A 25,000-nucleotide genomic window follows, 5' to 3' on the forward strand; every position below is an offset into this window, starting at 1 on the left:
ACCTCCCCTCAAAAGATGGAGAGCTAATTGTTTTCAATAATTTATCCAGCAAAGTCAGAACACAAACTGGGGAAAATCACTCAATGAAAGCAGGCAGATTTTGTCAATCTACTTGACTGATGAGGTCCTTGAATCAAAACTCAAGGGGATCATGCAAGATTTGACAGATGGCACAATTTGATCCTCACTAAAATGTTTGTGAAGCTTACAGTCCTCAAGAATGCTGATCAATCATAGGCTTTGCTGTTCAAAGCAAAAAGACCTGTATCAAGGGACATCAGGAACTGTCAATTAATTCAGCTCTTTAAAAAAAAGCTTTGTTCAATGAAACAGCTGCCTTTCCCATCATATTTAGGCTTTTTTTTAACATCTTTCTCATGGTCTCCCCATGGCATATATCTTCCTGTCCAGGAGGAGCAGCTAAACCCTGCCTCTAGGCCTTGGCTGCACTGTTTTTTAACCAGCTACTGGGAAGTGCAAGATTGTTCTCTTGGAGGATCCTTAACAAGCCTGCTCTCCAATTTTCCTCCTTTTCTGTGGGGGAAGTATCTGATCTTCAATCTGAATCTCTCCCAGCTGATTATTTGCCATTCAGGTGAATGACTATCCTGAACCCACATTCCACTATTCTGTGACACTGCATGCTGGTCTGATACTCATAGTCCTCCCCCTAATTGGTGACTCTTAGTAGATCAGCTGACCCTTGTGTTTCTTCGTCCACAGCTCACCACATCTTGGATATTACTAGAGCCAGGGCACATACACTTTGAGAGAGAGAGATTGGGATTGAGGACCTAGACGAACAGTTAAGGAGTAACCCAGCTCGATAGCATTTTCCCACTTTCAAACAACTCTCTTTTTCAACAGTAGTTAACAGTTGGGACCCTGGTCAAAAACAAAAACACTCAAAACTTCCAGGACTTTGCCGTCTAGCAATACTTGGTGACTAGAAGGTGTTGGGTGGTAGGATCTACATGCACAATTCTTCTTGTTTTATTAGACAGGCAAGATCTAAAAGACACTGAAGGAGATTTTCATCTTCATCACCTTGGCAATAATATGGCGGAGTGGACAGTTGGTAGGAGGAGAGTTGGAAGAAGAATTGTAGAATGAAATGAAAATCAGGCGGGTTCTATAAAGGGCAGGCGATCCACTCTGCCAGATTACTGCCCAGGTAGTGAAGATGAAAATCTACCCCAATATCTCAGTGTTAGTACATGGGAAAGGAAAATGAGACAATGAGGTAGATTTACAACTTGCCACCCAGGGGTACAACTGGCATTGTGGGTGGTCTGCCCGTTATAGAAACCACCTGACTTTCATTTCCATCGCCAGTTTTCCGCCCAGGTGGCAGGTTGAAAATCTACCTCAATATCTCAGAGATAATGCTCAAGAAATATCTCTTTGGGGAACTGACAGTTTTCATATATTAGTGTTAAGGTAGAATGAAGAGTCAACATTCCTTCTACAACTCTCCTTCCCCTAACTCTTCTATTAATTCTGACACTACCAATTCTCCTCCTACCAACTTATCTTCTACCAGCTGTCTCTAAAGAGTATTAAAGTAATTGCAATAGAGCAGGCCAGAATGGGGTTTGATAATTTCAGTAGGTAAGACCAGGATTGTTAATACAGTAGGTGGGGTTAGGGTTTATCAATTGGTTTTATTTGACTGGGGTTAGTAATTACACTTCTATGTTTCCTGCTGCTAAGCACTATGTAAGTTACATGAGTGAGTAACACAAATCATGATATCAGATGGCAGCTGTTGTGATGTCACACGGTACATTGATGAGTGAACTATCTACACAAATGAGTGGAGTTATGAAGATAGTTCATTCCCTCACACTTACCTGGGTTCAAAAAAGGATGGTATCTCACATGACTGGATCACAGTCACAGTTTCTCCCAGTGATTTAATTCAAATAGTTTTTCATTGAAGACTGAGGGGTGATTGGAGGAAGAAAGGCCAGCATTGACAGGGTGCCTTACTGTGTCTCTCAAAAACTCCTCAAAACATAGGAACATAGGAACAGGAGTAGGCCATTCAGCCCCTCGTGCCTGCTCCGCCATTTGATAAGATCATGGCTGATCTGTGATCTAACTCCATATACCTGCCTTTGGCCCATATCCCTTAATACCTTTGGTTGCCAAAAAGCTATCTATCTCAGATTTAAATTTAGCAATTGAGCTAGAATCAATTGCCGTTTGCGGAAGAGAGTTCCAAACTTCTACCACCCTTTGTGTGCAGAAATGTTTTCTAATCTCACTCCTGAAAGGTCTGGCTCTAATTTTTAGACTGTTCCCCCTACTCAGAAAATCCCCAACCAGCGGAAATAGTTTCTCTCCATCCACCCTATCTGTTCCCCTTAATATCTTATAAACTTCGATCAGATCACCCCTTAACCTTCGAAACTCTAGAGAATACAACCCCAATTTGTGTAATCTCTCCTCGCAACTTAACCCTTGAAGTCCGGGTATCATTTTAGTAAACCTACGCTGTACTCCCTCCAAGGCCAATATGTCCTTCCGAAGGTGCGGTGCCCAGAACTGCTCACAGTACTGCAGGTGCGGTCTAACCAGGGTTTTGTATAGCTGCAGCATAACTTCTGCCCCCTTGTACTCTAGTCCTCTAGATATAAAGGCCAGCATTCCATTTGCCTTCTTGATTATTTTCTGTACCTGTTCATGACACTTCAATGATCTATATACCTGAACCCCTAAGTCCCTTTGGACATCCACTGTTTTTAACTTTTTACCATTTAGAAAGTACCCTGTTCTATCCTTTTTTGATCCAAAGTGGATGACCTCATATTTGTCTACATTGAATTCCATTTGCCACAGTTTTGCCCATTCACCTAATCTATCAATATCGCTTTGTAATTTTATGTTTTCATCTACACTGCTTACAATGCCACCAATCTTTGTGTCATCGACAAACTTAGATATGAGACTTTCTATGCCTTCATCTAAGTCGTTAATAAATATTGTGAATAATTGAGGCCCCAAGACAGATCCCTGTGGGACTCCACTAGTCACATCCTGCCAATGTGAGTACCTTCCCATTATCCCTACTCTCTGTCACCTTTCGCTCAGCCAACTTCCGAACCAAGTCCGTACTTTTCCCTCGATTCCATGGGCTTCTATCTTAGCTAACAGTCTTTTATGCGGGACCTTATCAAATGCCTTCTGGAAGTCCATATAAATAACATCCATTGACATTCCCCTGTCCACTACTTTAGTCACCTCTTCAAAAAATTCAATCAGGTTTGTCAGGCACGACCTACCTTTCATAAATCCATGCTGGCTCTCTCTGATTAACTGAAAATTCTCGAGGTGTTCAGTCACCCTATCCTTAATTATAGACGCCAGCATTTTCCCCACAACAGATGTTAGGCTAACTGGTCTATAATTCCCTGGTTTCCCTCTCTCTCCTTAAAAAGCGGAGTGACGTGCAATTTTCCAATCCAGAGGGACAGTTCCTGAATCTAGAGAACTTTGAAAGATTATAGTTAGGGCATCCGCAATGTGCTCACCTACTTCCTTTAAAACCCTGGGATGGAAACCATCTGGTCCTGGGGATTTGTCACTCTTTAGTGCTATTATTTTCTTCATTACTGTTGCTTTACTTATGTTAATTTTATCGAGTCCCTGTCCCCGATTCAATATAAGTTTTCTTGGGATTTCCGGCATGCTATCCTCTTTTTCGACTGTAAATACTGACGCAAAGTAATTGTTCAACATGTCCGCCATTTCCCCATTGTCAATGACAATATCCCCACTTCCAGTTTTTAAGGGGCCAACACTGCTCCTGACCACCCTCTTTTTCCTAATATAACTATAAAAGTTCTTCGTATTGGTTTTGATATCCCTTGCGAGTTTCTTTTCATACTCTCTTTTTGTAGCTCTTACTATCTGTTTTGTGACCCTTTATTGATCTTTGTATCTTTCCCATTCGCCAGGATCTGTGCCATTTTTTGCCTTTTTGTATGCTCTTTCCTTATGTCTTTTCCTGTCCCTTACCTCTTTAGTTGTCCATGGCTGTTTTTTTTGGCAAGTAGAGTTCTTGCCCCTCAGGGGTATAAACCGATTCTGTATCACGTTAAATGTTTCCCACTGATCATCAGTCGTTTTACCCATTAACAGATTTGCCCAGTTTACTGTGGACAGTCTAGAATCTTAGCAGCTGATTCACTTTTTTCCCTTTCAAACACTACATTGAACTCGATCATGTTATGATCACTATTGGATAGATGTTGACGCACAATTAAGCCGTTATCTAAATCTGGTTCATTACTCATTACTAAATCTAGTATGGCTTGCCCCCTTGTTGCCTCTAGGACATACTGCTGTAGAAAACTATCCCGGACACACTCAAGAAATTTGCTACCTTTCTGACAGTTGCTCGTCTGCTTTTCCCAATCTATGTGAAGGTTAAAGTCCCCCATTAAGACCACTATGCCTTTCTTACAGGCTTGTCTAATCTCTGCATTTATACAATCTAGCACTTCATAGCTGCTGCCAGGGCTCCTATATACAACTCCCACTATAGTCTTAGATCCTTTCCTATTTCTCAATTCAACCCATAAGGTCTCTGTTGGCTGCTTACCTCTCGTTATATCCCCCTTTATCATTGAAGTGATTTCATCTCTAATCATTAAGGCTACTCCTCCCCCTCTTCCATTTTCCCTATCTCTCCTGTAGACCTTATAACCTGGTAAGTTTAGTTCCCAATCCTGACCATCCTGCAGCCATGTCTCAGTAACAGCTATCATGTCATACCCTCCAATTTGAATTTGAACCTGTAGTTCACTTAATTTATTCCTTATACTCCGTGCATTTGTATATAGAACTCTTAGTTGGGCCACACACCTTAGCCTGACCTTCAGCTTTGATGCTGGGTTAATCGCCTTACGCCTTCTAGTTTTTACTTTATCTGTCGTGCATAAAGTACACTTTCTTTCTGCTGCTCTACGCTTTTCCCTTTCACTTGTTCTTGAACAACTGTTTGTACTATTTGTATTGTAAATTTCCCCTGGGTCTTCCCCTCTCTAGCTGCTCTCAACTTTGCTCCCTTCTGACTCCCCGCTCAGGTTCCCATCCCCCTGCCACTCTAGTTTAAACCTTCCCCAACAGCACTAGCAAACACCCCCGCTTGTACAGGTCCCACCTTCCCCAGAACCGGTCCCAATGTCCCAGGAATCTAAATCCTCCCCCCTACACCATCCCTGCAGCCATGCATTCATCCGGTCTATTCTCCTGTTCCTATACTCACTAGCACGTGGCACCGGTAGTAATCTTGAGATCACTACCTTTGAAGTCCTGCTTTTTAATTTATCTCCTAACTCCTTAAATTCACCTTGCAGGACCTCATCCCTTTTTTTACCTATGTCATTGGTACCAATATGGACCACGACTACTGGCTGTTCACCCTCCCCCTCTAGAATGCCCTGCAGCCGCTCCGTGACAACCTTGACCCTAGCACCAGCGAGGTAACATACCATCCTGGAGTCACGTTTGCCGCCGCAGAAACGCCTGTCTGTTCCCCTTACAATTGAATCCCCTATCACTATAGCCCTGCCACTCTTCTTCCTCCTCTCATGTGCAGCAGAGCCACCCGTGGTGTCCTGAACTTGGCTCTTGCTGCTTTCCCCTGATAAGCCATCTCCCCCAACAGTATCCAAAGCAGAATATCTGTTTGAGAGGGAGATGGCCCCAGGGGACTCCTTTTCTACCTGCCTAGTCCTTTTACTCTGCCTGGCAGTCACCCATTTCCTTTCTGCCTGCGTAATCTTTACCTGCGGTGTGACCACCTCACTGAACGTGCTATCCACGACAGTCTCAGCATCGCGGATGCTCCACAGTGAGTCCACCCGAAGCTCCAGCTCCGAAATACGGTTAGCCAATAGCTGCAGCTGGACACACTTCCTGCACACATGGTCGCCAGGGACACTGGTAGCGTCCGTGACTTCCCACATAGTGCAGGAGGAGCATATCACGGGTGCGAGCTCTGCTGCCATGACTTGCCTTAGGCTCTCAGACTCTCCTCCCGTTCTCGGTCTCTCCTTTTATACTGTGCTCACCTCTCGGACTCTCCTGCCTCACCTGTGACGTTGCACAGTAGTTTTCTCTTGTTGCAGGTCTGCTGCTGCTTTTATTCCCCAATCTCAGTCTTCTACTGCTCAGGTCCACTGCTGCTCTGCGGAAAAAGTTAGGAAAAGCAAGACAAAGTAGCACCTCCTTCCCCCACTTCACCGAACTCCCACACTTACCAAACTCTCAGCAGTTCACTCTGTGTTGGCCGCACACTGTAATGAATTACTTTGAAATAAAGTGACTGTTGCCATGTAGGTGAATGTAGTAGCCATTTTGCATGCTGAAAGATTCTACAAACTGCAGATTTGATGAATGACCTCTTTTTGGTGGTGTCGGTTGAGGGAATAATATTGGTGAGGTTGGAGAACTCCCTGTTCTTCAAATAGTGCCATGGGATCTTTAACATCCACCTGAAGCACTAGAACTGGCAGAGCGGACCACGGTTTATCATCTCACCTGATGGATGGTATTTAATTATGTACACCTCTACCTATTCTTGAACATTCAATTCCTTTCGTAGCTAAATATTTATCCAGATTCTTTCTAAAGGAGTTCACTGATAGAACCTTTTTTCAGATCCTGCTTGGCGTTTGCTAAAGGTTGCCGCACACCTTGAACTGTCAATCCTCTCTACTGAACTGGGAAGGAATGTTCACGCCCAAGCAGCAATGTTAATTGCATCATGGACATAGGTTCATTAGAACAGACTGTTAATCCCTTTTTGTCACCTAATAATGTTTTCCTGCAGCCTCTGTGATGTAAGTGATATAGAACTGTTGGGAGTAATGATGTGGAGATGCCGGTGATGGACTGGGGTTGACAATTGTAAACAATTTTACAACACCAATTATAGTCCAACAATTTTATTTGAAATTCACAAGCTTTCAGAGGCTTCCTCCTTCCTCAGGTGAATGTTGTGGAATGTTCCACAACATTCACCTGAGGAAGGAGGAAGCCTCCGAAAGCTTGTGAATTTCAAATAAAATTGTTGGACTATAATTGGTGTTGTAAAATTGTTTACAATTGTTGGGAGTAATACTGACACTGCAGGGGCCACTCCACATATGAAGTTTTAAATATGGACCTTCGGAAGCAGAATGGATAGTCTAATTAAACTCAGCTAGAATGGGTGCATTCTGCAATTGGAATTAACCCCAAAATTCTGCTCCAAATTATCCCACCCCACATCTCCATCCTCCAGTTCAGGTAGCTGCCCTGCATAGACAGTAGCACGGTGCCTACACAATTAGGGACTAGCAGATCCATGCTAGATTACCTCAGGATGCAGGCAGAGTCTGTTCATGATGCCATGCATGAACTTAATAAAGGCTGTAACATTGTTTTGGTGTTTCTGAAATAACATGAATGTTTGACTCCCACCAATCCCCTAGCAAGCTTCAATTTAAAATGTCACAATTTAACACCACTGCCACAAATAACAACAGGCAAAGGAACAGGAATCATAGGGTCGATTTTAACATGGTGCGGGATCGGCGGGAAGGGGTCGGGGCAGGAGCGAATTGTCCTGTAGAGTTCAGCGTGAGGCTCGGGCCACTTTAATTTCCAGGGCCTCATTTCAATAAAGCAGTGTGTCCTGCTCAAAACCAATGGTAGTGAGGAAGGGCCGACGGGCGGGAGCAGAAATTGGGTCCAGAAACTGAAGCCTCCAGGGACACAAGTGAACTGTCCCCGGCGTGAAGTTAGCGCTGGGGAGGGAGTTTGAATGAAGGTCCCTGCACTAGGAGGGAGAGGCAAGGCCTGAGTTAGGGAGACCCAAGAACTGGTGGGTCCCAGGGGAGCATTACTGCTTCTCCTGGCCCACAATGATTCCACATTAAAGTAAAATTTAAACACTCATCTTGGCCTTCTCTGGCCACTCCACTGACTCCCGCCTAGATGTGCTGACAGGTTTGGCGCTGTGCGGGCCTCCCGAGATTTTAAGTTAAAATGGGGTTGTGGTGCCAATGATGTCATCGGCCTGCAACCTTTCCACGTAAAGTAGGCCCCTGCCGCCTGGGGCAAGTAGTCTTCTCATGCCCAATATGAGGTTAGTTAAGATATTTGGCATATGAAACACAGCACGATCCCCCCGCCATCTTAACACCCCCACCCCCACCCCACTTGAACCATTCCTGCCGGGTGGGCAGGGTTAAAATCGGCCATCTTTGGACTAGCATCTTGGGCGAGGTCATCCCCACTATAAATCACATGCAGCTCCTCTGCAAGTCACATATCTCATTGTCTGTGTTATATTTTATGCTGTGTGTATTGTGTAATGCTTTTTGACTTACACAACTAATTCTTCGCATCATTCTTTCTCTCACCATTCATATCCTTGTAGAATAATAAGGAATTAACTATCAGATTGGAGCTAGGGTATTGCTATGTCTTACAATGTTATCCTTTTGTTGCTGTGGCCTGGATCTGGATTCAGCCTAGACAGAGGGAATGGAATTCTCCTCTTACCGATGAAGAACTTGATGTAGCTGTAAATTTAAATCTTTCTTTTTAAGCCACGGGCCTGGACTTGAATCAGGCCTAGAAGGAAATCGAAATCTCACTCTAATTGAGTACTTGATGGGGCAGTGGATTTGATTGCTGTCATTTCAGTCTTTGAGATGTGGATTCGATTGTTCGCCTATACGGAATGATGAAAGTCCTCTCTCTTGCGACTGCCATCACGCTTCCTAAATTATATGAGTTTGGTCCCTCTCAAAACAGCTCCCAATGGACTGTTATCCACAGCACGACAAAATTGCACTGTGAGTTCACCAGCGGGACACATCAAGTTATAAATCTGTAATACTGCAAATCTAGAGCTGGAGCATAAACAAGCCTGGCTCTACATATCGCCAAACGAATCAAGCTACCATTGCCTTCTGTCTCTGAGGCAGCTCCCTGATAAATAAATCACTGTCCCCCAGTGACACCATGAGCAGATTCTGTCTCTACTCACGCTCTTGTAACTCTGTCAAGCTGACTGGTATCTGATTTTTCTTTAGATTTTCTGAAGCTCTGGAGGACAGAGTACAGTGAAATAAATTTTACAACTTTTGGCCCAATGCAATTTCTTCCTGTAATAGAATTCACAGTGGGGCTCAGCATTGTATTTGAGCCACATTTCATAGTGTTCCTTGATTGCTGTGTTCATTAGCTCCCATCCAGCTTGTAACATCTTCATAGGGTCTGACACTCCCATGTCTTGATGATATTAGAAAATCTGAAAGAAAATTGAACAAAACGCATTAGAGTTTATAACATCAGTGTGCCGCTGTCTCCTCTCTACAGTCCCTGATCCTCTGAGAACCATATACTGTCTGCACGGGATCAATAGTGACAGTCTAATTTAATACAACCGCTATTGCATTCTGACTATTTATGAAACAATATACTTGTATCATTGTGGTTCCCAATTCTAATAAACATTAACCCTTTCGATGTTAATGGAGTTCAACTCCAAAATTAAAAGTTTGAGAAATAATAAAAATGTCATAAGATGTGAAGAGACAGAGGCCTGATTCCCTGCTCCCGGATGCTGGGCAGGCACGCCACTGCTGAAGTGCAATGCATCTCTCTAGGGGAGTAAGGTCATTTGACTGGTCTGGTTGCAGCTCCAGCATAAGGCCTAGGACATGGAAATGAAAGAAGAAAGACTTGCATTTATATAGCGCCATTCACAACCTCAGGGCGTCCCACAGCTCTTTACAATCAATGAAGTACTTTTGAAGTGTATTCACTGTTGTAATGCAGAAAATGCAGCAGCCAATTTGCACTCAGCAAGGTCTCACAAACAACAATGTGATAATGATCATAGAATCATAGAAAGGTTACAGCACGGAAGGAGGCCAGTCAGCCCATCGAGTCCACACCGGCTCTATGCAAGAGCAATCCAGCTAGTCCCACTCCCCCGCCCTTTCCCCATATCCCTGCAAATGTTTTCCTTTCAAGTACTTATCAAGTTCCATTTTGAAGGCCACGATTGAATCTGCCTTCTCCACCCCTTCGGGCAGTGCATTCCAGATCCTAACCACTCGCTTTGTAAAAATGTTTTTCCTCATGTCACCTTTGCTTCTTTTGCCAATCACCTTAAATCTATGTCCTCTGGTCCTTGACCCTTCCGCCAATGGGAACAGTTTCTCTTTATCTACTCTGCCTAGACCCTTCATGATTTTGAATACCTCTATCAAATCTCCTCGCAACCATCTCTGTTCCAAGGAGAACAACCCTAGCTTCTCCAGCCTAACCACGTAACTAAAGTCCCTCATCCTTGGAATCATTCTAGTAAATCTCTTCTGCACCCTCTCTAAGGCCTTCACATCTTTCCTGAAGTGCGGTGCCCAGAACTGGACACAATACTCCAGTTGTGGCCGGACCAGTGTTTTATGGAAGTTCATCATGACTTCCATACTTTTGTACTCTATGCCTCTTTTTATAAAGCCCATGATCCCATATGGCTTTGTTAACCACTTTTTAAATCTGCCCTGCCACCTTCAACGATTTGTGCACATATACCCCCAGATCTCTCTATTCCTGTACCCCTTTTAGAGTTGTGCCCTCTAGTTTATATTGCCTCTCCCCGTTCTTCCTACCGATATGTATCACTTCGCATTTTTCTGTGTTAAATTTCATCTGCCACGTATCCTCCCATGCCACCAGCCTGTCGATGTCCTCTTGAAGTCTATCACTATCCTCCTCACTGTTTACTACCCTTCCAAGTTTTGAGTCATCTGCAGATTTTGAAATTGTGCCCTGTACACCCAAGTCCAAGTCATTACTATATATCCAGAAAAGCAGTGCTGACCCCTGGGGAACACCACTGTACACCACCCTGCAGTCTGAAAAACGACCGTTCACCACTACTCTCTGTTTCCTGTCCCTTAGCCAATTCTGTACCCATGTTGCTACTGCCCCCTTTATTCCATGGGGCCGCAATCTTGATGATAAGCCTACCGTGTGGCACTTTATCAAACGCCTTTTGAATGTCCATATGCACCACATCAACTGCATTGCCCTCATCTACCCTCTCTGTTACCTCATCAAAAAACTCTTATGAGGTTAGTTAAACACAATTTGCCTTTAACAAATCCACCCTCGTCCAAGTGACTGTTAATTCTGTCCCAGATTATCGTTTCTAAAAGTTTCCCCACCACTGAGGTTAAATTGACTAGCCAGATAATCTATTTTAGTGATGTTGGTTGAGGGATAAATATTGGCCAGGACACCAGTAGAACCCACCCCCCCGCTCTTCTTCAAAATAGTACCATGGGATCTTTTATATCTACCTAAGAGGCCTTGGTTTTATATCTCATCAACAAGACAGCACCCTTGACAGTGCAGCACTCCCTCAGTACTGCACAGGAGTGTCAACCTAGATTTTTGTGCTCCAGTCTCTAGAGTGGGACTTGAACCCACAACCTTCCAAAATTCAGAAGTGAGTGTGCTACCACTGAGTCACAGCTGATACCTGAAGTGAAAGTCAGTGACTTCTGCAGGCCTGAGTGACCTCCAGCAGCAGCAATGTGGCCTCTACTGGTCTTTTCCATATTCCCTTTTAGCTCTTCTTATCTCCATTTTACCTCCCACTACACTTTCTATATTCTTAATGATTATCACTAGTATTGTTAACCCTAATGTTGATATGCTTCCCTTTTACGTTTCAGTTTAGTTTTAATCTGTTTATCCATGGAATTCTGTTTTTTTATTTTTTCATGTTAAAGGAATATATTTATCTTGGACTTTATCCATCCCGTATCTGAAGATTTCCGAGTGTTGATCAGTTGACTTGTTTGCTAACTTTTCTGCCCAGTTAATTTGGGACAGATCCCCATTTATCTCACTGAACTTTGACCTGGAAATTCCTGAGCCCCCGATGCAGCAACGTAAGTGGAGCGGGGCTTCTGTCTACTGAAAAGAGGAGGAGGCTGACCCCCATCCTGGGGTCAGCTAATTTAGATACCATTAGTGGGACAAGGGCAGGAGTCCCACCATCTGGCGACCTGATACTCTGCGGGAGCCTGGAACCTTCATGAAGGAGGCAGAGCAAGGACACATCTTCCATGTTTAAAGGGCTTCATTCAGTTAAAGGGCTGAGCAAGCTCTTGGAAGAGGTACTGAAATGGCTGGAGCTAAAGAAGGAAAAAGGAGAGCATCTAACTTTTCAGAGGTTGGTGTGGAAGTGCTGCTGGCATAATTAGAGAATGGAGGGATGCCATTGTTGAAGTACCAGTGAAAAAGCCATCACATGCAGCAGCAAGGGTTATGTGGCTGTGAGTGGGACCCTTTTCAGTGTCGGAGGGAGTTTAATTTTTTTAAATTCATCACTGGCAAAGCCGTAATTTATTGTCCATCCCTAGCTGCCCTTGGTGGTGGGCCTTTTTCTTGAACCGCTGCAGTCCATGTGGTGAACGTGCTCCCAATGTGCTATTAGGTAGGGAGTTCCAGGATTTTGACCAAGGCACAATGAAGGAACTGCAATATATGTCCAAGTCGGGATGGTATGTGACTTGAAAGGGAACTTGGAGTTGATGGTGTTCCCATGCACCTGCTGAGAGTATTCCATCACACTCCTGATAAATGCCTTGTAGGTGGAGGATAGGCTTTGGAGATTGATTGACAAGTTAAGCAGCTTCTACTCATTCTGTACATTTTTTCTATTCATAACTGGGAAGAACTCCACTAAAATGTAAATTTTCCTTTTTTCTGCTCCCTACTGGGGTTATTTTTTATCGATCCACTCAATTCCCTCTGGCTGCAAAAACTTAGGGACCTTTCCTGGGGTCTCAGTGGGACTCACCCCAGCTCTCTGATGGCCAGAGTTCCACTGAGGCCTCAAAAGGGAATATTGGTCAGAATTACTGGGACAGCCTGGGAACTCCCCAGACGCCGCCCGCCCCTCCACCCCCAATTTGGGAGGAATGTGTGAAGAACTCAATCTTTCCCACCTCCACCAGAAAATCTCTGGCCAGCATAAACAGAGTGGAATCCCGGTGGAACCTGGTTCTATCCCATTTTCCGGTTTCCAGGTCTGGGGATCTGCCTAAGTTCTGCCAGGGCCCGATCAGAATTTCAGGCTCATTAATTCTAATCCCACTCTCCAGCTTGGTCCCCAAAACTTTTAATGTTTGTCTTTTTCAATCAACTAGCAAATTCCCTTTCAAAAGAACTCATTGACTCTGCTTGTGTGTTCGTGGCAGAGAATCCCATATTCTAATCATCCTCTGTGTACATATTTTTCTAACCTCCCATTTAATTCCTCTTGCGATGACCTTAAATTGTGCACTCTCACTACCTAGAGTCTAGAACCCAGGGGCATAGTTTCAGGATAAGGGGTCGGCCATTTAGGACTGAGATGAGGAGAAATTTCTTCACTCAGAGGGTTGTGAATCTTTGGAATTCTCTACCCCAGAGGGCTGTGGATACTGTCGTTGAATATATTCAAGATGTGGAGATGCCGGTGATGGACTGGGGTTGACAAATGTAAGGAATCTTACAACACCAAGTTATAGTCCAACAGTTTTATTTGAAAATCGCAAGCTTTCGGAGGCTTTCTCCTTCGTCAGGTGAAGTGTGACTTCACCTGACGAAGGAGAAAGCCTCCGAAAGCTTGTGATTTTCAAATAAAATTGTTGGACTATAACTTGAATATATTCAAGGCTGAGATAGACAGATTTTTGGACTCTAGGGGAATCAAAGGATATGGGGATCGGGCGGGAAAGTGGAGTTGAGGTTGAAGATCAGCCATAGTCTTATTGAATGGCAGAGCAGGCTCGAGAGGCCGTATGGCCTACTCCTGCTCCTATTTCTTATGTTCTTTTGTTCTTACAACGGGAGTGCTCCATTTCTTAGCAATAGCACCCCTCGATTTGATGAGTCGGAAAATTCACAACAAAGTTTAAAGAAAATCTTGCCAGCGGTCTTCACCTTGCTGCAATCAGTTATTGAAGCAATAAAAGAAAATGGATGTGCCTGTTAAAAGCTGCCTGCAGACACTTTGGGGAATCATGCGATACGTATTTGGAGATGCTTTGAGTGAGAAATCTTTATTGTACCCATATTTCTTAAATTAATTTGGTCCATTTTTCTCTTTCTCTCACCATGCAGTTGCTATCAGATTAATTTCAATCGCCCGTCAAGGTAAGTATCATTATACATTATAGCATTGGTTATTGCATTTAAACAACCGCTTATAAATTGCACATTTTTATCAAATCAGAAGAGATAAGTGGCATTTCACCTCAATACAGAATTGAACAGTAACATGAATCTTCATACAGGGTGTCTGTTATTTCACATTACTTCAATATTTAAGGGGGGATGTTAACCCCCGCCCCCGGCAGGAACAATGCAGACGGGAGGGTTCAGATGGGGGGGTTCGCGCAGTATTCATGAACCGTTCCCACCCACCCCCCCCACCATCTTAACCAACCTGAAATCAGACAAAGGAAGGCCGTCCACCCCAGAGGAGAGGAGGCCTAATTGAAATGGAGAAATTGCATTCCCCTGATGTAATCGGGGCATACACACGATTTTAACTTCGGGTCCGACTAAGGGCTGCACGGTGTCAAACCAGCATAAGTTCGTGGTAAGCACCATCCAGGCCGGAGGTGCTTTTTCTTTACTTTTTAAAGGTTCCTTGTGAGCCAGGAGGAGTTGTAGTGCAGCCCCCGCCCCGAGTTAAAATCTGGGCTCTAAACTCTGTAAACGTACAAAAGTCCTCATTTTCCGACATCTGGAACTCTCTCCCCCAAAAAGCTGTTGAGGCTAGGTCAGTTGAAAATTTCAAAACTGAGATTGCTAGATTTTTGTCAGGCAAGGGTGTTAAGGGTTACGGAACCAAGACAGGTAAAAGGAGTTAAGATACGGATCCCGTGATCTAATTGAATGGTGGAACAGGCTTGAGGAGCTGAATGGCCTACTCCTGTTGCTGTGTTCCTATGATCCTATCACACTCTGGCCAGAACCCCCACCCACCGGGAGCACATAATAGAAATTGCATACAATTTTCCAGTCATTAATTTAAATAGTTGAAAAATCAGGCGCAGTGCAAGCCCGAATTATCTATATGTCTCCCAGTGAGTGAGGTTCCCGCTGGAATGTAAAATCAGAACATTACCCATTAAGTGTCCTGTGTTGTACATGTTGTGCAATCACATCAATCCATCATCTAATGTATGAAGATACATTTCTGCTTCTAAATTTGCTCAGTGGTAATGGCCATGCTCAGTATGGGACTGAACCTGGTCAAATCCCTGGTCTGTTACGAGTTAGTTGAACTTAACGGGGAGTAGAGGCATCAGTGGCGACACTATCCTCAGCCCCTGTTGGAAAGTATACGTATGTGAATGACAAGGTCAGGCTTGACAGTAGTGTCTCTGTAGTTGCATAGACTGCATTTCAATGTCTAGGCTCACAATGAACAATTAGCCACTTGGTTAAGGTACTGGAGGGAGCCTGGTGCCTGTGGAACTCCAGTAAGAGTCTGTGCCGTGGGAAGAGGAAATGGAAAATCGGGGAGGGAATGACATTTCTGAGATGTTTGGGTGCACGGTGTTGGAGAGTTAAGGTATGCATTCTGTGATATTCCCTATATGGTAAATTTGCTAGTCTCAATGAGATCAGCTAACACAATACAAATAAGGGTTGGAACCTGGGACCTAATTGGTCTGTATAGCTTAGTACCACACCAGACCAATGCAAGTGCTCGCTGAGCCATCAGGGAGCTCCAAAACATACATTCTATCTAGTGCGTAATACCCTCAACTCAAGCACGGCTTCTGAACATGCCCATAAGTGAGACCGTTCCATACTCCCCTGACTGAGAAGGATCACACAAGTGGCCTACGTACATGTCCTGTAATTGCTGGTGATATGGAATGGGTCCAAATCCTGAAGGGACACATAGTAACCTAAAACGAGTTGATTGGAGTCATCTCAGTTTCATCGTTATCTCTAATGGTTACATATTCCAATAAAAACTGATGGAATATATAACAAAATTTCCAAATCCATCCATATATGCATTGGCATTTTTATTTTTTTCAGGATTTCGCATCTGTTATAAATTTCTTGGAGTTCTATTTTCCTTACATGCCATTTGTTTTGTTGGAGAACTAGAAGAGGGGGCTAGATGAGCTATTGAGGTCATTATTCTTGTTGCATCTCTGGTGGATGTGGTGTGTTCCTATCTTGGCTCCCATATCGGCCAGTCTTCTCCCCCGCCCCCCCCCCCCCCCCCACCGCCACATGGGGACATTTGTGGTGTTTATGATGAGGAGGTGGGAGGTTGAATGGTACTTTTCCAGCCTTGACTGACATACATCTTAGGCTCTGTATCCATGTTTGTGGTGGGGTCCAGTGCAGCAAGAATGCACTGTCTCACAACCACCATTAAAAGTTGCATTGGTCTCTGTGTTGCAAGGGACCCTGGATTCCCCAGAGGTAAATGAGTCAGTCTGAAGGGATAAATTAGCTAATTCACGACTGCACTCAGTGACTGCCCCAATTTAAGTGGGGAATTAGCACATAAACATTTTTATGGCTTTAGTCTAGAATGTGTCTCTAATATTCTGAATGTCCATCAGGTCCATAATAAAATTCTCCTTTTATTTCATTATCAAATCCCTACAGGGAGCCTTCGCTTTATCACACGGTTAGGTTAACACTAATAAACACTGTACACCACATGGCAGAAAGCACAGATGGCAGTACAGTAATTATAGCCAACAGAATTTTCCTGACAGAGGGATGTTATTAATTTCCTACCTGCATGTTTCAGTGACATGTGAATTATTTGACAGTGTGCCGATGAGATCTGCTCCTAACAATATGGTTATCCCGTCTTGTAATGGACGATTATTACTGTGATGATTGGTGAGCATCAGCATGTGAATTAACGATAGGCCAGCTCTTAGTAAGGTAAAAATGTTTGTATTACTCCACATTGGAAAAAGTAGGATCTGACACTGACACAATCTATTATGCTGTTAGTGCATTTCCAATACATTATTATAATCTTCAGGACCCAGTCATTTCTTTTCTGAGGTAGCGATTCCTGTTTTTTAAGTACTAGAGGATTTCCAATCGCATTGCTCATATTAAGTGAGATGTTTACATTGCTTTGTAACAGGAACATTACACCCTGTAACACAAAAAGTCGATGGGAATCAGGGGGAAAACTCTCCAGTGGCTGGAGTCATACCTAGCACAAAGGAAGATAGTAGTGGTCGTTGGAGGCCAATCATCTCAGCCCCAGGGCATTGCTGCAGGAGTTCCTCAGAGCAGTGTCCTAGGCCCAACCATCTTCAGCTGCTTCATCAATGACCTTCCCTCCATCATAAGGTCAGAAACGGGGATGTTCGCCGCTGATTGCACAGTGTTCAGTTCCATTCACAACCCCTCAAATAATGAAGCAGTCCGTGCCCGCATGCAGCAAGACCTGGACAACATCCAGGCTTGGGCTCATAACATTCACGCCAGACAAGTGCCAGGCAATGACCATCTCCAACAAGAGAGAGTCTAACCACCTCCCCTTGACATTCAACGGCATTGCCATCGCAGAATCCCCCACCATCAATATCCTGGGGGTCACCATTGACCAGAAACTTAACTGGACCAGCCACATAAATACTGTGGCTACAAGAGCAGATCAGAGGCTGAGTATTCTGCGGCGAGTGACTCACCTCCTGACTCCCCACAGTCTTTCCACCATCTACAAGGCACAAGTCAGGAGTGTGATGGAATACTCTCCACTTGCCTGGATGAGTGCAGCTCCAACAATACTCAAGAAGCTCGACACCATCATGGACAAAGCAGCCCGCTTGATTGGCACCCCTTCCATCACCCTAAACATTCACTTCCTTCACCACCGGCGCACTGTGGCTGCAGTGTGTACCATCCACAGGATGCACTGCAGCAGCTCGCCAAGGCTTCTTCGACAGCACCTCCCAAACCCGTGACCTCTACCACCTAGAAGGACAAGAGCAGCAGGCACCAACACCACCTGCACGTTCCCCTCCAAGTCGCACACCATCCCGACTTGGAAATATATCGCCGTTCTTTCCGTCGCTGGGTCAAAATCCTGGAACTCCCTAACAGCACTGTGGGAGAACTTTCACCACACGAACTGCAGCAGTTCAAGAAGGCGGCTCACCACTACCTTCTCAAGGGCAATTAGGGATGGGCAATAAATGCCGGCCTCGCCAGCGACGCCCACATCCCATGAATGAATAAAACAAAAACACAAAGGCCTAGAAATTGGAAACCATTCCCGCGCTGGAATGGGTAGGCCTGAGGCTCACCTGATATTTGCCTTGGGCCTCATGTACATGATGCCGGTGAGTTGCGGGCGCCTGCTGAGCGTCCCCTGATTGCTCATCCGTAAAATGGATTTCAATTTTGGGCCTCTGCGTCGCTAGCAACGGCCCTCAGGTAAGCCCTGGGCGAGGGAGAGAAACGATCGGGAGGGAGGGAGGGGACCGGTCGGCAGGGAATATAGTCAATTTGACGCTCTGTTCAATTGCTCGAGACTGACACCATAATGGTCAAAAGCCATATGACTTTATTTAGCACAAGCAAGAATCAGTACATTACAGTATTTAAGCAGTAGTTTACAAAACACAGTTGAGAATATTACCCCGTTGTCCTTTGGGTAGAAGCCACAACTTCATTCCCCATTCCTTCATTCACGTACTCTCGTTCTCCTTTACCTGCGTGGTACTTTCTTTTCTATTCTCGACACTGTGTCTGAGTAGGGGCTGGCTACTTATACATTGAGTTAACCCCTGGCCCCCCTTTTCACTGCAGCAAATTTAAACCACTTATAGATGGTTCGCTTACCAGCACTTTAGCGGCCCATCAATTGTTTTTCCTTGATTCTGGAATGTAGTTGCTTAGCGACATGTTCAGACATACAAGCCCATCCTTTCTTTCACTGTTTTTGCCTCAGATAGCATGGTTGTGTGTTTTTACCCATGCGTATTACTGCACTAAGGCTGGTTCTTGTTGTTTCTCACCCATAACCCCGTTAAGTCTAATCCTTTGAATTCCTCATACATTTTTGTGAAAACTATTTTTTTTACAGGAGGGAGGGTGGGCAAAATGATTGGGAGGGAGGGAGGGAAGGAGGGGGAAGCGATTGGGAAGGAGGGAGGGGGCCGATCGCGGGCCAGCAACATTCTTCCACACTGCCGTGGACCCGGGAGGAGAACTCCTGCTCCTCCCGGCTCCACAGTTAGGTTTTTTTTAAAGTTACCTTTTTGGTGGCAGCCTATAGACGCACATGTAGACCTGCTCACCCTGAATGCCGCCAGTGCCTGGCCCATACGGTATGCCTGTAGGGAATGCCATACCTGCTCTTGAGAAGGCATCTCTATGAGTTGGGGAAGAGGCAAAATTTCCTGGTAGTCTCACACTCTGACGCAGTCAGAAGCAAGTCCAAGGTTACGTTTACTGAATTCCAAAAAAATGTATTCAAAAAGTCGTTCCCAGCTGCAGTAATTACTGCTCAAACTTTCAGCTATCTTCAGGCTCAAAATACTCCTCATGTCTCTTCTTTTAACTTACCCTTAGTGCACTGTGAGTATAAAACCAAGAAATTCAGGGCTGCAATGCCACAGGCCCTCATTAGCATATATTTGTGATGCACACCGGCATTTGGTGGGCAGATCACAAGAAGGGCCAAATCATGCTAGGAAATTCAGGGGGTCGATTTTAGGGCATGGAATTTCAGGGCCAAGGTATTTAATGCACTGATAACTTGGAGCCGTGTTTAAGCCGCTCTGTCCTTTCAAGGCAACGAAGTCTAATTACTGTAAATCCTGATTTCAGTTAGAGTTGTAACAGCAATCTTGAGAGAAACAGATCCCCAGCTTTGATGAGGAGGCCATAGAAATCTCGCTGCCATTGTGCAGGAGGGACCTCCACTTCCCATCAAACGGGCGTCGTATCAGCAAGACAGTGTGGGAACGAACTTAGCAGCAGGTAGCAGAGTCCATCAATGTCTGTAGAACTGTGCAGAAAACATGGCTGTAGCATCAATGATTTCACCAGGAATTGCAAGGTAGAGGATGCCAACATCAGTTCATATATCTGCTTCATATCAACTATTATCACCAATTATTACTATCTTGAATTCTGTCTTCCTATCCATCTGTCCCTTCACTTTGTCTCCATCTCCAGTGGCTGGAGTCATACCTAGCACAAAGGAAGATGGTAGTGGTTGTTGGAGGCCAATCATCTCAGCCCCAGGATATTGCTGCAGGAGTTCCTCAGGGCAGTGTCCTCGACCCAACCATTATCAGCTGCTTCATCAACGGCCTTCCCTCCATCATAAGGTCAGAAATGGAAATGTTCGCTGATGATTGCACAGTGTTCAGTTCCATTCGCAACCCCTCAGATAATGAAGCAGTCCATGCCCGCATGCAGCAAGACCTGGACAACATCCAGGCTTGGGCTCATAAGTGGCAAGTAACATTTGTACCAGACAAGTGCCAGGCAATGACCATCTCCAACAAGAGAGAATCTAACCGCCTCCCCTCGACATTCAACGGCATTACCATCGCCGAATCCCCCACCATCAACATCCTGGGGGGTCACCATTGAGCAGAAACTTAACTAGACTAGCCATATAAATACTGTGGCTACAAGAGCAGGTCAGAGGCTGAGTATTCTGCGGCGAGTGACTCACCTCCTAACTCCCCAAAGCCTTTCCACCATCTACAAGGCACTTGCCTGGATGAGTGCAGCTTCAACAACATTCAAGAAGCTCGACACCATCCAGGACAAAGCAGCCCGCTTGATTGGCACCCCATCCACCACCCTAAACATTCATTCCCTTCACCACCGGCGCACAGTGACTGCAGTGTGTACAATCCACAGGATGCACTGCAACAACTCGCCAAGGCTTCTTCGACAGCACCTCCCAAACCCGCGACCTCTACCACCTAGAAGGACAAGGGCAGCAGGTACACGGGAACAACACCACCTGCACGTTGCCCTCCAAGTCACACACCATCCCGACTTGGAAATATATCGCCGTTCCTTCATCGTCGCTGCGTCAAAATCCTGGAACTCCCATCCTAACAGCATTTTGGGAGAACCTTCACCACACGGACTGCAGCGGTTCAAGAAGGCGGCTCACCACCACCTTCTCAAGGGCAATTCGAGATGGGCAATAAATACTGGTCTTGCCAGCGACGCCCACATCCCATGAACGAATAAAAATAAATTCTTCCCATGGAGACATGGCTCCAGTTCAGGGTTTGTACAACGCTTAACTTTACTTCACGCTCCAACCCATTTATTTACACAGTCACTGACATGAGTTTGCATTGGTCAGCAGCTCCGTGCCATCAAAGGCTGCTCGGCAGCAAGTTGTTATGAGAATCTATTGCTAACGATTTTCCTTATTTCTGTATCCAGGGGTGGACTGAAATCTACCGATTTCCCATGTGGCCAATCCGCACGTCTGTGTCTGAGGAACGACAGAAGAAGTTGTCTCAGGGCCCTCTGAAACTGGACTCACCAAGCACCTCACTGGGCATGCTGATACTCAATCTCACTGCAAAGTCGCAACACAGATGCAAGCACCCCAGGATTCAGATAGTTTGAGGGCAACACACAGGGTTAACAGAGAGCACGTGATCAGGAGCAGATAGTCAGAGAGGATCATGGCCAGAAAGTCATCTTGCAACCACCTACAGCTGGACAGGGCAGGTATCCTGATCTCGGATCCAGCTTTTAAAGGTGGATACTTTTTGAGTACGAGAGATTGTCGGGAGCTTTCAGTGCATGGTGGCCGGTGTGAGGATACCACAACACGCATGTGTGAGGTTCTCATCAAGGCATAGAAAGTATGAAGTCAGCCTTGGAATAAGTAGTAGTTGCAGCCGCTCATAACAGAAGCCAATATGCCAGGCTTTGCCTCTCTGACTTGTGACCAGCGTATAGGGAGGAAACAGACATTGGAACCCAGAATGACATCTCTTCCAGCTCTTTTAAAGGTCATTTAAATCTCAATGTCTGTTTCAGGACTAGAACTGCACGTCAAGTGCAACCGGGGCAGAGACTGGGTGCAAGAAGCCTTGCCCTTTTCCCTCTATGTAATACTCATAAATACAAGCACACATGGCAATATGCTGTTAAAATTCACCCTCTGAATCTTTTGTTATTCATGGTCCACAGGTGCAGAGAAAAATACAGGAAAATAAAACACTCAGCCTTTAGTCGCAGGCGTGAGCAAAGTTCCCATTAAGTATTTATCCCAGATTGATTTTATATTGAATTGCAGTGCTGAGATATCTGACAGTAGGAATGCCAGGGAGAGTTTCTCACTGGATAAATGAACCACACAGACCAGGAGATCCCAGCTTCGATCCCCAGCCTGTGCTATGTTAGCTGATCTGAGTTGTAGCAGTAACTACAGTTGACAGATAGGGAGGATAGAATGCACTGCTACAGGGAATAGTTGGGGCAGAGGCCAGTGCATCTTTTAAAGGAAGAGCAGATAAACATTTGAAGCAGGACCAAGGAGAGCAGGGCCGTGGGATTAATTATGGATTGCAAGTCAGTGAAATCAAGCACATGGGAGAAAATTGGGAAGGGGGTGGGAATATGAGAACAATGAGTGTAAAGAAGGAAATGGAAGAAATAGGCTTGTTGAGGCTGCAATATTCCTTCAGTTTATTTGTATACTGAAGGAAATAGTACCAGAGCAACACTCCAAGGATTACACATTGCTGTCCGCTGAGGTGAACTGCTGTTTTTATTTGTTCCCTGGGTCCCAGCTTTGCTCTCTGTTCTCCCTGATTTTCAGTGTTCCCATAGTGGCCAGTTCCTGTGCCTCGCCCTTTCTTGTTGTGGGTGTTCTGCTACATCAAGTTTTCATTATATAGACTTTAACACCATAAAATGTAAAGTGAAATGCAGCTCCAAAGCACAGTGCGCCGTATAAGTTTATAGATCCAGTAGCTCTTATGGGGGTTTGAATGAGGAGCAGATTTAGATTCACATAGGAAGTCCTGGATGATCTATGCCAGCTTTTGAACCCAGCACAAATCAAGTGCCAGGCAATGACCATCTCCAACAAGAGAGAGTCTAACCACATCCCCATGACATTCAATGGCATTACCATCACCGAATCCCCCACAATCAACATCCTGGGGGTCACCATTGACCAGAAACTTAACTGGACCAGCCATATAAATACTGTGGCTACAAGAGCAGGTCAGAGGCTGGGTATTCTGCAGTGAGTGACTCACCTCCTGACTCCCCAAAGCCTTTCCACCATCTACAAGGCACAAGTCAGGAGTGTGATGGAATACTCTTCACTTGCCTGGATGAGTGCAGCTCCAACAACACTCAAGAAGCTCAACATCATCCAGGACAAAGCAGCCCGCTTGATTGGCACCCCATCCAGCACCCTAAACATTCACTCCCTTCACCACCAGCGCACTGTGGCTGCAGTGTGTACCATCCACAGGATGCACTGCAGCAACTCGCCAAGCCTTCTTCGACAGCACCTCCCAAACTCATGACCTCTACCACCTAGAAGGACAAGGGCAGCAGGCACATGGGAATAACACCACCTGCACGTTCCCCTCCAAGTCACACACCATCCCGACTTGGAAATATATCGCCGTTCCTTCATCGTCGCTGGGTCAAAATCCTGGAACTCCCAACAGCACTGTGGGAGAACCTTCACCGCACGGACTGCAGCAGTTCAAGAAGGCGGCTCACCACCACCTTCTCAAGAGCAATTAGGGATGGGCAATAAATGCTGGCCTCGCCAGCGATGCCCACATCCCATGAACGAATAAAAAAAAGTGCCCGAACAGCTCTGCCAGTGGCTGTGAAAGTGAGTATAGCTGTCAGCCAAGCCCTCTTCCATTCCCCACTCCTCTGGCTCCCTCATGTTGTCTGGATCTCCCTGTGCTAATTTCTCATCCCCACTATCTTTCACCCTGCCTGAAAATCTCTAAGTTTGGTGAGTGAGAAAGAGAAGGCGAGCGATGCCGGGGCTGAAAGACGGGCCATGGCCAAAAGCTGAGGGAACAGGTTTTTCATTATTATCATCATCAAAATCCGCCTCATCTGCCCCATTGGCTGTGAATGATCTCTGGAAGAAGAGGAAAGGAGCTAAGAGTGAGTGTGCAGCACCCAGAGAGTGTGATATGTTCAAGGCAGCAGTGCTGTTGAGTTTCCTGGCTGCTGGGTTCAGTAAACTACTGCAGCAATTGCTCGCACACACAATAACAAACACTCCTGAACAAGAGGGCACAAACATAAGATAGCCACTAACAGATCAAATAAAGAATTCACGAGGAATTTCCGTGTTCAATCATTTCAGGTAACAGCAACAGTGACAACAGGACCCAGGTGCTCTGTAGGGGCATTAATGGGGAGAGAGAGGAGAAACAGGAGTGGTGCTAAGGGAGATGGAGCGAGATCTCATAGGAGAGGTGGAGTGGAGGGGAGTGAACTGGGAGGGGAAGAAGTGGAGTGCCAGCTTGAACCCGTGGTGTTAGATGGTGAGGGAGTGCCTCTGTGTACTGAGTGGGGGAGTTGGAGGGAATAAAGTGTATTTATGAACTGAGGCTGGAGGGGTAGAGTGTCTCTATGGGGCAAGTGGTTTGGAGGAGGAAGATGTTTGTGAAATGAGTCGGGGGTTGGAGTGGGAGAGTAACTGTTGAGGTAGGTTTTGGGTAGGCAGCGTCTGATTGGTCTGTTGAAAACTCACATGTCACTTAATGTTCCAATTTTTGGGATTAGTAATCTATTAATTGTGAAGTCTAAACATTTTAAATGAATCAGAATGCACTATTTAAATGTAATGCTCTGGGGGAGTGTGCCCCTGGATCACACTAGAAAAATACTAACACTTGGAAGCAGTGTGCACAATTCTAAAGTT

This window comes from Heptranchias perlo, chromosome 28 (assembly GCF_035084215.1).
Source record: "Heptranchias perlo isolate sHepPer1 chromosome 28, sHepPer1.hap1, whole genome shotgun sequence".
Lineage (NCBI taxonomy): Eukaryota > Metazoa > Chordata > Chondrichthyes > Hexanchiformes > Hexanchidae > Heptranchias > Heptranchias perlo.